Source organism: Leptodactylus fuscus, chromosome 2 (assembly GCF_031893055.1).
Source record: "Leptodactylus fuscus isolate aLepFus1 chromosome 2, aLepFus1.hap2, whole genome shotgun sequence".
NCBI classification, from domain to species: Eukaryota; Metazoa; Chordata; class Amphibia; order Anura; family Leptodactylidae; genus Leptodactylus; species Leptodactylus fuscus.
Genome location: NC_134266.1, coordinates 80,520,596 through 80,534,356, shown reverse-complemented (window position 1 = coordinate 80,534,356; position 13,761 = coordinate 80,520,596). Strand labels below are relative to the sequence as shown.

Below are 13,761 nucleotides of genomic sequence, written 5' to 3'. Positions count from 1 at the left end.
CGGCTGATCCGAACAGTGTTCACTCATCTCTAAAAATGACCCTTTCGCCACGGATTCTGCGACTGAATCAGCCATGGCGTCCACGGCGTGAAGCTCTCTCCGGATTAAGCCCATTCATTTGGGCCTAATCTGTAGCGGAATGCCACAACAGAATGCTGGTGCACTGCACCAGCATCCCATCGCAGTTAGCTGCGCGTAATGTTCACATGCGGAATGCAAACATGTCCTAACTGACCAATTTTGGCCCATCATCAGACAATTTTCACAAACTATTTGTTTTTTTTTTTGTTTGTTTTTTTTTCTGAAACTGTCTACAGGGTAATTTAATTGCCAGCATTAATGGTGAAATTGTAGTTACCAACAATTACAGTTGTCAAAAAAACTAAGATGTATGGCCAGATTTAGCGTGGAGCTAGAAGCTGTAAAAACAGAACAATAAGGAATTTTTAGGAAACGCAAAGTTATCATTTTTATTTGAAATAGATTATCCTAATAAATAATGTTTTAGACTTCCGTAAGCTTCTCATTTTGCTACCTGTGAACCAAACCATAGTGTACGTGTTTGCGTTCTAATAACATTAAGGCTGGGAGCGCCTCGGTAGGCAGGAGCACTGCGGACTATGTCAGTGACATAAATAACAGTTCACAAATGCACGGTTCTTTAAGCAGTCCTCAGACATGTGGATGCAGTCACTGCTTGTAGGAGTACATGTTAAGTTGTTTCAGTGCTGTGCACACCATGCAGTACCGAATGGAGCATTTCCAGCGCCACACAGGTTAATTAGCTGCCTTTTTTTTCCTTTCAACCTCCTCTCCCACAATCCTTTGACAATGATGTCATGGTGAACCCTGAGGGGGTGGAGGATTTAATTCTTCCTCTAGCACAGAGCTGCCCCTCCTTCCTTCAGTGAAGCCTGCAGTCTAGAGAGTAGGGAGTGGGAGCTGCCTGTCACTTCCACTGCTCAGACAGTCAAGCCCAAGACACTGCAGTCCTTGGCCGGGCAAGCAGCACACATCTCATCCTTCCTGGGGAGCCAGAGCTGCTGGAGTCTTAATAAGGTGAGGGGTCCCTGTCATCCCAGATCAGGGGGTGTCTGCCAAGTGTCTGTCCAGCCAGAGGGGCGCGTACCACACCTCTATAGGAGGTGATCAAGTCTACACAACACTCATTTCTGAGACATTGCTGCTGTTTATTGCCAGTGCTGCTGTTTTCGGGCTTTGGATCTGTAGCAAAGTTTATTGTGTTTTGTACAAGTTCCAGAGTCCTGGGTCTAACCCTTGTGTGTTATTCTAATGGAGAAGTAGCAGCAGGTTGGATGTTGGGTTGTTGTGTTGTAGCTGTCTGAGTATCCACAGGTTATTGTGTGTCTGTGTACACTGTGCGGCAGATCCAGGGCAGCTCTCACTCCATGTAATAATAATAATAGAAGCTTCATTGGTGAGACATGTCCATGTATTTGTTTCTAGCTACATATTTGTAAACAGTGAATTATTAATGGTTACTTAGCGGTGGCTCTGGGAATGGATTACATATAATTCTTCTATATATTCTGTATTAAATTTTATATTGTACTTGTGCTCCCTTTGATCTATCTAAACGTTAACTTGCTGTTGTACAGATCTATGTGTGACACTTTGGAGCGGGGACTGTGAGTGACACACACCCTTGTAGAAAAGACCAGTGTTTATGAAACCAGTTTGCCTTGTGGTGGAGGAGAGAGGGACAGGAGTGTCCTGTATAGAGGTGGCATCCAGGGTGATGGCAGAGGGGCGGGGAAGTGGGTGGTAAAGGAGTGGGGAGGAATGAGGGTGTGAGTTCTTCTATAGAGACTATCGGCTTGGGAAGCTCTCTTTCAGTTTCCATGGAAACCAGTTTAAATAAGTTTTGCTACCTTAGGCCTCATTATTGTCTGCGCCTCTAATGGTTAATGATGCGGACAGATTGGTGTAAGAAGGTGAAAGCTTCCTCTTTATTTCTCCTTATTACCATTCGAACGTGTTCTCATATCTTTACCATACTGCTATTCACTATTCAAAACGTTATGCTGTGGGGTTTTTGGGGGGTACGGAATATGTTCTCCTTGAGATAAACTTTTAAAGGATTTCACTGATCTGCCATATAACCTTGTGTGATCTCTGAGCCCAGAAATCTGGTATTTCAGCTCCACATGTTCTAATGGGTTCAAAGAATATCTTCACAAAGTTTCATTTATACGTTTTTATTGACCTACTATACGGTCCTTGCCAACAAAATGTATAATCCTGATAATATCCAAGGGTAGAAAAGTGAATGGAATATTGATATTCCTTAATAATATTATTGGATGACTTTAATAAGAGTAGATTATGTACATACTGTCTGTACATTTCCCCGCGTGTGAAAACCTTATGAATAAGTGCTAGTCAATATGCTTATATAATAAGTCTGGCCATACACAAGGGATACTCAGTTTGGCTAAGCATACATATGTTCTACATGGGATGAGGAGAGTAAAGTGTTGCTAGACACCTGTGAATGGAAGGACATCTACTAGATGTAGAGTCTAAGGCCAGCTTAAAGGGATCCTATCATACAAACAGAATTTTTTCCCTTAGTAACACGTCGGAATAGCCTTAAGAAAGGCTATTCTTCTCTTACCTTTTGTTGTCTTCTCCGCCCTGCCGTTTGCCTAAAATCCCGGTTCTTGCCGGTATGCAAATTAGTTCACTCGCAGCACTGGGGTCGGGCCCCAACGATCAAACAGCACTGGGGGCGTCCCCAATGCTGCCAGAGAACTCTCTCCAGCGCCGTCTCCATCTTTGTCAGCAACGGCCTCTTCTTCCGGCACAGGTTTACGACTTCTAGGTCTCGGGCCTTGGGCAGAGTAGACTGCGCATACCCACAGGCCACGAGAAAATGGCCACTTACAATACTGTGCAAGCAGCCATTTTCTCATGGCCTGTGGGCATGCGCAGTCTGCTCTGCCCAAGGCCTAGAAGTCAGAAACCTGCGCCGGAAGAAGAGGATGAAGAGGACACTGCTGACAAAGATGGAGGCGGCACTGGAGAGTTCTCTGGCAGCATTGGGGACGCCCCCAGTGCTGTTTGATCGCTGGGGCCCGACCCCAGTGCTGCGAGTGAACTAATTTGCATAGTGACAAGAACCAGGATTTTAGGCGAACGGCATGGCGGAGAAGAATAGCCTTTCTTATGGCTATTCCAACGTGTTACTAAGAAAAAAATATGTTTGTATGATAGGATCCCTTTAATACCTAGGACTCTGCAGTCTTGGCCTCAGTAATGATAATGTACAAGGTTTTTCTGTTCTTCTAGCACATGCATGGTTACATAATGCTTCTAGGTTTTGTTTTTGATATATAATTTACTAAATTCCTTATGGTATATTAAAATCTTTCCTGGAGACTCAGGAAGACTTAATGTTGTCCCAGGTGGAGATTTACCTGGAGAATGTGATCTATATACAGATTATGGAATGGTGTGTCAGTTTCTTTACACTGACAATGGAGACCATTATTACTATTGCTCATATTTGTGACTACAGTTTTTGTCATTTTCCTTTGAGTTGGTGTCATTTTCATGGCTTCCATGCTGCAACACTTCCAAATTCTGAAGTCTGGTAGCCACTTTATTACAGATATGTCCAGAGAAGGATGTTCTTTTATATGAGTACTAAATTTAGGAAATTGTGTGGCAAGTTGATGGCATAAATACCCTTCTTAAAACTGAGCCAAGGTCACGGTGATGAAGGCCATGGTCTACATGGGAACTAATGCATCTGTGGTAGTACCTGAATATTTCAAATCTCTACATGTTATTCCACTGCTATTCCATACAGTTGCCTTTTCAGCAATAAAGGTTTTTTTTTTTTTTTTTTTTTTCCCTAATGGAAACTCATCAGTAATAAATTGAAGGTGATCCAAGCCGCAGAGCCTATTTACTTGAAAGGTAGCGAAGCTGCAGTATCCTGGCCCGGCCACTACACAGTATCCTGACCCATTCTCTGTTTCATATGCTATGAGCAGCTGATTGGTGGGGCTCCAACACCAAATGCCCTAACCGATTAGATATTGATGATTAGGTGGCAGGGGGGCTGCACCACATTTAGCTGCTTCCTAGCACAGTTTTTGATCTTTAGAAGTGGATGAGTCCTTTTATAGGGTGTTTGTGTGGCAGAGGCGATAGTCCTAAATGATTACCTATGTGGTTACCTTAGACATATCATTTCTTCCCGAATAAACCCACTTGCATGACTGTCAGACGTGACACTAATTAAAATATGCATCAATAGTAACTCTAACCCACTGACGCTCTGGAACAAAAGACTTCAATAATTGGGTCTCTATGGAGTAACATGTATTTGTTATGATCGTCCATGAACAACATTCATCTCACAACTTTTCTACCATTTCATATGCTTTGCTGGGGAATGTCTTGTGACTGTCTTGGCGTTTCAATGTGAGCCTTGATCTCTGCTGTGTGATCAGTGCACAGTGGCTTTCACAAGGTTTGCCACAAGGAGTCAAAAATATGAATTAAAAGTCAGCAAATGTTTGCTTGTTTATTCACTTATAACAGTACATAGTGTATGTAGAACAAGCTGTGTTTTACACCCTAAAATACTAGCATTTGACTTATTTTTGTACTAGTGTTGGGTCTTAAAACTTAGTGAATGCTACAAATTGAATGATACTAGTGAGCTTTATTCCATTCTAAACAAATGGCCTGTTTTTTTGTTTTGTTTTTTTATTGATTTTGATCAAAAGCAAACATTATTTATTAGTTGTTTTAGTATTTGTAAATTTATTTACCAATTATAGTGCCAGATTAAGTACATGTTATGAGATTGGTGGCCAAAGATGCTGACCCGCTGTGTGGTGGGGAGAATGGACCAACAGATGTTTAAGATTTTAGCCGCCTGATTTTTCTGTCTTTGGGGAGATGAGCCACTGCCAGACTCCTTACCACCTCTGTCCCATTCCGTACACATGCACTTCTTGGTCGAATATGCATGTGTATGGGGGATTGGGTGAGATAGCTGTCGGACAAAACTTAGCTACTTTATGGCCAACCTAAGAAAGAACTTAGAAACTGTATTTATTTGCTTCAATGTCTTCCTGGTAGATTTGATTTTTAAAGTTGTCATGTTTGTAGGTTATTACTAGTCATGATCATGAGGTAGAGGCAGTTTATCTGGTTCGTCCAGACGTATAGAGCAGAGTTGTCCTAGTTGACTACCACACCTTCTTCTCGATGTATAGCAAAGTTCTCTCTTAGGTCTGACCTCAGCATATTGTCATACAGGGTCATAGCTAGGCTTTCCTTTACCCAAGAAAAAAAGACTAAAGGTGTATTTCTGTTACCGCAAGTTAGCTTCTATCCATGTTATGGACAATTGGCTGATTGGTAGAGGGACTTCCACCCATCACAAAAATGGTGGAGGTAGGGGGTCCCATGATGCCTTTTATGATTGCTCTGCTGCTCTAGTCAACTCTATGGGACTAAAGAAAAGAATAGCACTTGGCTATCTCAAGCAGTCTCATAGAATTGACAAGGTCTTGTTAGTAGTTAGACCCTTACCAATCAGACAATTATACCCAATCTGACTTATTGAACTATATCTTGAAGGTTGCTGTCCCACCCCTGTATCTAAAATCCTTGATCAAGGCAGAAAGGTTTGTTGGTGGAGGGACGTATGGAGAAATCCCGCTTCATTTGCGGACTCTACATTTTATGCTGGCCTTCTTCCTCCATCTGAGTGGTATCCCATAGAAATCCTATTTCATATTGGTAGTGCGCTATCTAGTCAATGCAGCCAGGGCCAGCATACCAGCCCTATAGAGATGTACAGGAACTGTCTGCAACAGTGGCTCCTTAGCGTTGGAGATGTATGTGACTGATGGAAGATCTGATGGCTAAGTTGTGTGACAGATATGGTTATTCTCAAAAGACTGGGCATAACTGGGTCCTATTCTTTGGGTACTATATTCTTCTGACTATAAATAATTCAAATTACATTGAGTCCAGAGGCTGCGTGGGGACTATGAAGTTATGAATCTGGACTTCCCTCTGGTCCCCCACACCCATTCATAGTCTCTTGATATTCTTTCCTCCCTTTCCTTTCTCTCTAGTCTTTCACACATTTTCTTCCTATTTGGCTCTCCCCAGCAGGGGGAACAATTTCTGTTGTGTTTTGTTTTTTTTTTTTTTTTTTTTTTTTTTTTTAAATTGGATGCAGGGAATAGTTACCCTACAGAACCAGCCTCTTCATGGACTGGTATTGCATTAGAATTGAGAAAAAAAAAAAAGGGCTTGTTGGTTCTCCATGGCACCAACTACCCATGGCCTTTGCTTTACCACCTTTCCTTCCCCTACATAGCTGTATTCTAGCCTTGCATCTCCTAGCTTCAGCAAACCTTATAAAGGAATGTGTAACTGCAAGCCCTACTAAGTCAAAGCAAATCCTAGAAATGGGGCGTGTGGGTTTGCCATAGTGTGAGTGGTGAGGAAGTTTGACTTTAACCTTTCCATTTGTGTATTTATAGTTCTACAACACAGAGCACAAGCATGTCCTGAATGCCCCACGTAATCCATTGATCCAGATTTACTGCCATATTATTTACTGATTATTGACATTTTACTAATCACATTTTTAGTGATATCCACAATGAAGACTGTAATTTTGCAAGAAAGTTCTGGAAAACTAGATGTCTCATAGATCTACCTATAACCTTTGTTCATAGCCAATAAGGCGTTCAGGAAGCAAAAGCTAAAGAAATATTATAATTTGCTCTTAGGATAGATGGGTGTTTGGCATAGAATTCATAACTTTGTAGCCTGCACAGGCAGAACAGAATGGTATAGCGCTGACTAACAATTTAATTAAAGTAGTTTTGTACAGCACATCCACACGTTAGTAATGCATACATATATGGGCGGGTTCACACCAGCACACGATCTCCGCTTTGTGGATTTCCGTGTTCTGCCAACAGGAGACGGAAACCCAGCATTCAGTGTCTGCCCGTGAGCGGCTGTGAGCGTCTTGTGGTCTCCTTGGTGAAAACATTTTTATTTTTTTTTAAACCGGACACAAAGTCCTGCATGTCCAACTTTGTGTCCGGTTTCGCTGTAAAGTGGAGACCGGGCGCAGGTGTGAACCTGCCCTATACTGTATATATAGAAATACATACATAGATTCATATTTGTGGATGGATTGTAACATAGCTGTCTTCTAATAACAGGCAGCTCTGGCTATTTTCAGAACCTCCATGTAAGTGAATACTAAGACCCCTGCCCTTGCGGCCATAAACTGGGCCCTGTTTTCAATATTTATTTATTATGCTTAATTGTATAGGGCCATCATATTCCACAGCGCTTTACAGACATTGTAAAAGTAGATTTTAGAAGCAAGACTGGCATCTATCAAGCATACCAATTACATAGTCATAAATGTCAAAATGGGAATAACACTTTAAGAAGTTAGATATTACACTACAATACTATTAAACCATAATGAATGCTCCTGGAGTAAAACTGCATGTCTGAAACGTTTGTCCTATAGTCAAATGAAAGATCTTTTGTTCTCCTGCTGACCATACGCATTAAGTTAATGTCAGCTGAACCTGTCCTTTCCCACAATAGACAATGTCAGGTGAAAACAGGCTCAGGATATTGGATGGTCTGGCAGCAGCACAGTGCATTCTTCCAAGTGCGCATGTATGTGTAGGTCAATTGTGACAAAATTTCTATGGTATCTCTTAAAAGGGTTGTTCAGGGAGTATTTTCACTTACCAGGTCTGGTGGAATGTTGTTGATGGACCAGGAGGCTCCGGTGATGTCACGTTCCCGAATCATGTGATCAGCGTTCGATTCTTTCTTTGGCTCTGTCCACTCCTTCCCCGATCTCACAGGCAATTAATTACCTTAGCTATGGAGGATTACTTTTCTATGGTTAGACAGCCTCTATAGCACAGGTAAATTACCTATGAGATCAGGGAAGGGGTGGGCATGGAGCAACACCAGGGAGCTGAAAGCTGTTTATAACATGATGTCGCCAGAACCCTCTGGTCCATCAAATTCATTCCGCCTGACAAGGTAAATTAATCAATAATTCCTGGACAACTCCTATAATATCTTTCTTCCATTAACAATGTTTCCTTTGAAAGGATGTTGTCAAAATGTTCCCAAACCTACCTGCTTTTTTTTTTTTTTCCCCAGCCCAACTCTGACTCCTTCATAAATTGCTGGTAACCATGGTCAGCTATCAGTAAAAATCTTCTAAATCATTAAAAAGCTAGTAGCTGAGTTTCTATGAAAGTAAATATGTAAATGAACTATGTGCCTAATTTAATTATAGTATTAATAATTCTATTTTGAAGCTGATGTCGGCAATTTTTTCCCCTACTCTGACTCTACCAAAAATTGGTTTGGACTCCACAGCCCTGGCTCCCAGGAAGGTTCAATCTTTACTTGTCACCAAATATGTTTGGTCATTCTAAACAACTAAAACAAGCCATATGGGCCACAATGTGCATGGCTGCTTCTCAGAAATGACTATTAAGATGATCATTCCTACAATCGTTGAATGGTTGATCAACCACCAACTTGCCTCTGTCTATTCTTAGTCCCCTTGGTTCTACATGAGGAAATCCCTCAGTAGAGGGATCTGCTTTGAGTCATAAGAGTTAAAAATAGAAATGAGTAATAAAATCCACTGCACACCTTCCGAGTAACCTTTGAACTGCAACCATGCTAAGCTTCTACTGATTTCATTTAGTACATTAGTTTGGCTCCTAAGAATGAATACATTGCATAAAGCAGAAGGTTTCAAACTTTAGTTTCCTTTTGCTTCGGAGTACTGGTCGGTTCAGATTCATAGAAAGTAACATTCATTAGTAAACATTTATTATAATTTCCATTTAACTTGTTAATGTACCGTATATTGAGTGAGAAATCTTATTTATCTAAGTCTCGGTACACCAATGAGTTTGCCTACAACAATAGTAACATCTGTATAGAATTAGTACCGTATTTTCTTGTGTTTTTATTGGAACCCTTTGAACAGTATAAAAATGAGTTATTTAATAAAGCTAAATGAATTTCTATTATCATCTGCTCAATGAATGGTGCAAACATGCATGAATAACTTGAATTCATTACAATTTAGATTCACTCAGCATAAAAGGCACTTGTAATGAATGGTAATATAATACATATTCTGCCTCGATTCCACCTAGTAGAGACTGAGCACTCTCTTCTGTGATCTCTTCTGTGTCACTGCCTAAATGTAAACTTTGAGTGCAAATAATGTGGTCAGGCAGTGACTTTACAAATTCGCCCTACAGAATCCATGTAAGGCCTTCTATGAGGAAGAGTATGAAACCTCTAGTATTGCTGGGCATGTCCCCTGGGTGCCGGCAATCACAAGCTAGAGTATTTAGATACAGGGCTAGGGCAGCAGACTGAATCTTTGTCTCGGCTAAATAAATCTAGCTCCGAGTTTTACTATCAAAATTCTTTAAAGTAATTTGTTCTCGCAAAATGAAAAATATAAGCAGCAGAAAAACACCACAACATCGTATGACCGGTATATTCCCTCTCCGCCATTCGTAAAAAATCCAGACGCTCAGAATTGTACACTAGAAAGCCCTAATTCCAGTAGCACAAAACAACCCTGTGCACTTCTAATCTAATATGTATATATAAACCCTGTGGAATGTATGTAAAAAGGAGAAAATCCAGTGAAAGTATGCCAAATCTTCTCTTCATGGGGTCAGAAACAGTTCAGCTTGACTTCTCCCTATGCTATGGGACTTGGGTTTACCAAGATTGAGAACCCTATAAAAATAAATACGAAAGAAACTTCAAGTAGTAACATCAAAAGAATGATTGATGTGCGCCCTCGCCTCACTGACTGATCCAGTAGTTCTCATGTGGTTGACCCTGCCCCAATTTGCGGTTTGTGAATGTTCAGAATACTGTTAAGAACATGACGTTGTGCTTAGAGTGCCGCTGCTTCGGCAGGTGGAGACCACATCTTGTTTGTTAGAAAACATAAGGTTGTAATTGGAAACTGTTTAATTGAGTCCATGAATTAAATGAAGATATTAAATATTTTGACAGAAACCTGAATTAATTTCATTCATGGACTACAAACTGAAGCGAGCAGTTTCTCGTAATAGATTAGTTTCACAGACGCATGAAGGCAGATTTGCTGTGAAAAATGCTCCAGAATCTTGGTGAGACTGTCATACATCTGTTTTAGACACTGACAGCTTCTGTCCATTGTACGGCAGGTTTGGATTTACCAAATTTGATCCTAAATCCAGTTCAGACTGAACTTGCACATATTTTATCACTCCGTATGCAGAGCTGTAACTTGGCACTCATTTGTCTAAGGTTTGCACTTGATACATCTCTGATTTTATACAATATCTGGCAGGAAAAAAAAAATAACATGCCCAATTGGATATCATTCACACATAGGTGGTCTCACCCAGAACAAATGGCCCTTAATGCAACACTGTATAGCAAAGGATCCCATTGAATGATGGGACCTGGAGTCTATGTTGGCATAATTTGAGCCAAAGGTTGCCTAATGTATGATAAATTTAATCTATAAATCTAGTATTAAAATAATTTGTTTTACATCACAATTCTGGATTGTAGGATATGATAAAATCCACCCCATGTGCCACGTTGATGGTATGTTTCTAATGACTATTACATGTGGGCTTTTGCCAGTCGCAGGTTTTCATTTCCTCTTGCCTTTCGTTCACATCTGCGTTTGGTACTCCATTTGGGGAGTCCACATGGGGACCCCCAAACGGAATACTGAACGCAAGTGCTATAATGGGGTCCGTGTGCTTGCCGCTCGCTGCTCGCACGAATCATAGCTTGTGAACTACTTTCCTGTCCGCATGATCCCTGTGGAGATCTAGCGACAAGGTCATGGTTCCCATTATAGTCTATGGGGTCTGTGTGCTTTCACTGGCACAGCGCTTGCAGTTGCGTTTGGTATTACGCTCGGTGGGGTCCTCATGTGGACTTCCCCGGACAGAATACCAATGCAGATGTGAACGAGGCCTTACTCTGCTGAGCTTCTGTTGTGCTTTGTTCCTATTAGTGAGAACATATGAGTTACAATTGTGAGTTGTCATCAATAACCTACACTTGAAATAAAAATAAGATTGATGGTTGAACCACCATTGAATGAGCAATTTTTTAATGATTGTTTTGCAGCTGCAACCATATACTAATAAGGCCTAGTTCACATCTGCGCGTGGGTTTCTGTTCGGCAAGTCCGCTTGGGGAACCTACAAATGGAAACCTAATCTGCATAAAAAAGTGGTTACCTTAGGAAACCCGCAGACCCCATAGACTATAATGCAGTCTGTGCTTTCTGCTCTGTTTCCACATGAAAGATGTGCTGCTTGCATCGCTTTTCTCTCCGCGTTTTTCATGTAGAAGAGGGTAAAGGAATGATCCGAACACAGATGTGAAGTGGGCTTTAGTCCATATTGGTCAGTGTTCAGACTGCCCATACATGTTTAATAACATCAAGTGATCAAAAAAAAAAAAAAAAAAAAATCACCCTGGAAAATTTACTTCAAAGAAAGGTCCTTCATAGATGGAAGATCATTAAAGAGAAGACTTTTTAGTCTACAGAACGTTATTACAAATCTACTCCATACATTATTTTGGTTGTATGATAACTCATAAACACATCAGAATATTTTTGTGTGTTTTTGGTGTAATATATATAGGCTTACACTGTACCTTTTAGTATGTGCCCAATTTCAGATGGGCAGTAGTTTCCCTGCATGAAGCAGTGTTTCTATGGCACAATAGAGTACCATATGAAGGCAGCATGCTGTAGTGCTGAAGGCTCTTTGGTTTTGCAATCTGCTCTGATTTCCCTAAAGACATAAACAAAAATATATATTTTTTCCTATATGACTACATTCATCTGCTGTTAGTCAAATCCTGAAGGTGACTCACAAATTTAAGAGCCAGCTCAAGAAGTTTCCATAACAACCAACAAGCCCTTCCAAGACCATTCAACATAGTTCTTTCTATCAGGTGCAAATCTATGCTATATTTTAAAATGGTATCATAATCTTTTCTATATTAAGCTTGGTCTCTCGTAAATGCATTAATTGATGAAAAATAATGCACCAAAAAGGAGTTATTGGAATCAAAGGATATGTGTGATTATATGGAAGTGATTAGACTGATATTAGGGTGAACGGAGAAGTTTATTGGAAAAAATTGTACAATTCAGAGGATACAAGACGAGATGTGGTTGGGCACTGGTGGTATACAGGTTCCATATGGTATCCTGCAGCACGAATGCTCACAGATGTTGCAGTTGGCTTGTAGATCCTGCTTAGTTGTAGATTATTGAAGCTGATCTCATAAATGTTCGATTGGCAATAAATCGGACTAAAGAAGTGGGCAGATAATCCTTCTCCTGCTGAAAAATGCCAGTTGGAAGCCCTACCGCAAGAAACCAAGTATATGGCTGAAGGATGACCTGCATGTATCGCTGAGCTTTTCCCTTGGATTACTACTAGGGGTGACTCCCCAGATCATCTGTTGCTCCAATGAAGGAGCTCAATAAAAGCGCTCACCACAAGCTCTCCATAACTGATCTCATCCATTGTTTGATCCCAAACAGAACCTGGATTTGTTAATACAGTTGCCGTCCATATCTGATTTCTCCTTCATGACACCATTGCAAACGAAAGCTATGGTAGCTAGTTATCAGTGGGAGAAGAAGTGATGGGCATTGTGACATCAAATTTCCTTCTGCTAAGTGCCTGAAATGGACCAGGCATAGACAAGAGTGTATAATATGCCACCTATGTGTGGATGGTGCACAAGAGCTGCATATGTTTGTCAGTTGATTAAGAGATCCACTATACTGCGGTCTGTCTGCGGCATCCAGAATCTGTTCTCCATGTATACGTGCCCTCACATATGCACTGCTCCTAACATTCAGAACAACCTACGTGGCAGGCAGTTCATCAAAAAAATCCATCCTGCTTCTCTGTTGGTGTTGTTCCTTCTCTAAAAGCCTTGGAAGCTGGGCAAAATGTATTTCAAATGAATTAACAACTTTTGTCAAAAGGTATACTACCCAAAAGTAGCCTCTGATGGCCTTTATATAGTGCAGTTGGTAAAGCAATTTTACATCCTCTTGTGGTAAGACTCGTAAATTATTATAGGCTTGGTCTCCGACACGGAGACAGAACTGCATGCCAAGTTTTGCAACAAACCAATATTTCTGCCACTTTTTTTTTTGGTTTGTTTCAGAAACTGTGCTACTATTGGGAATGAAATGTATCTGATATTGCAGCTCCGCCCCATTTACTTTTAGAAAATGTCTATGGAAAGAAAATAAAGACAAAAATTTGCCTACTGTCATACCTATAATATTTCTCCAGAACGTCCTTTCCGCCTCAGTAAAGAATGACATTTATCTGACTGATGTATGTAAACTTATGCTAGTTTTATTGGTATTCCACACTTTATATGCTGGTTCCTAGTATTCACATAGAAAGGTGTAGGATTTTTTTTTTTTTTAATTTTTTATTTCCTTTATGGCTGGGCGAAGACCTAAGAAGGTTGGCCTCCTCCTTGCTCTTGTGCACCCTTCAGATGTAATCTAAAATTTAGGCATATTCCTTTTGTACAAAGTGGTTGAAATAAATAGGATTGCGGCTTCACTTTGAAACGCAGTTAGACAATTACATGCTTCTG

The 13,761-nt window shown here is 40.6% G+C and overlaps 1 protein-coding gene across 2 annotated transcripts in view; it reads left to right on the top strand.

The window, feature by feature from the left end:
• The first annotated feature begins 904 nt into the window (after positions 1 to 904).
• RHOC (ras homolog family member C) overlaps positions 905 to 13,761 on the top strand; it is a 39,937-nt gene continuing 27,080 nt past the window's right edge. For both annotated transcript variants that reach the window (XM_075264069.1, XM_075264068.1), the window contains exon 1: positions 905 to 1,059. The gene's annotated coding sequence lies outside the window, so the exon portion shown is untranslated. The remainder of the gene's footprint in view (positions 1,060 to 13,761) is intronic.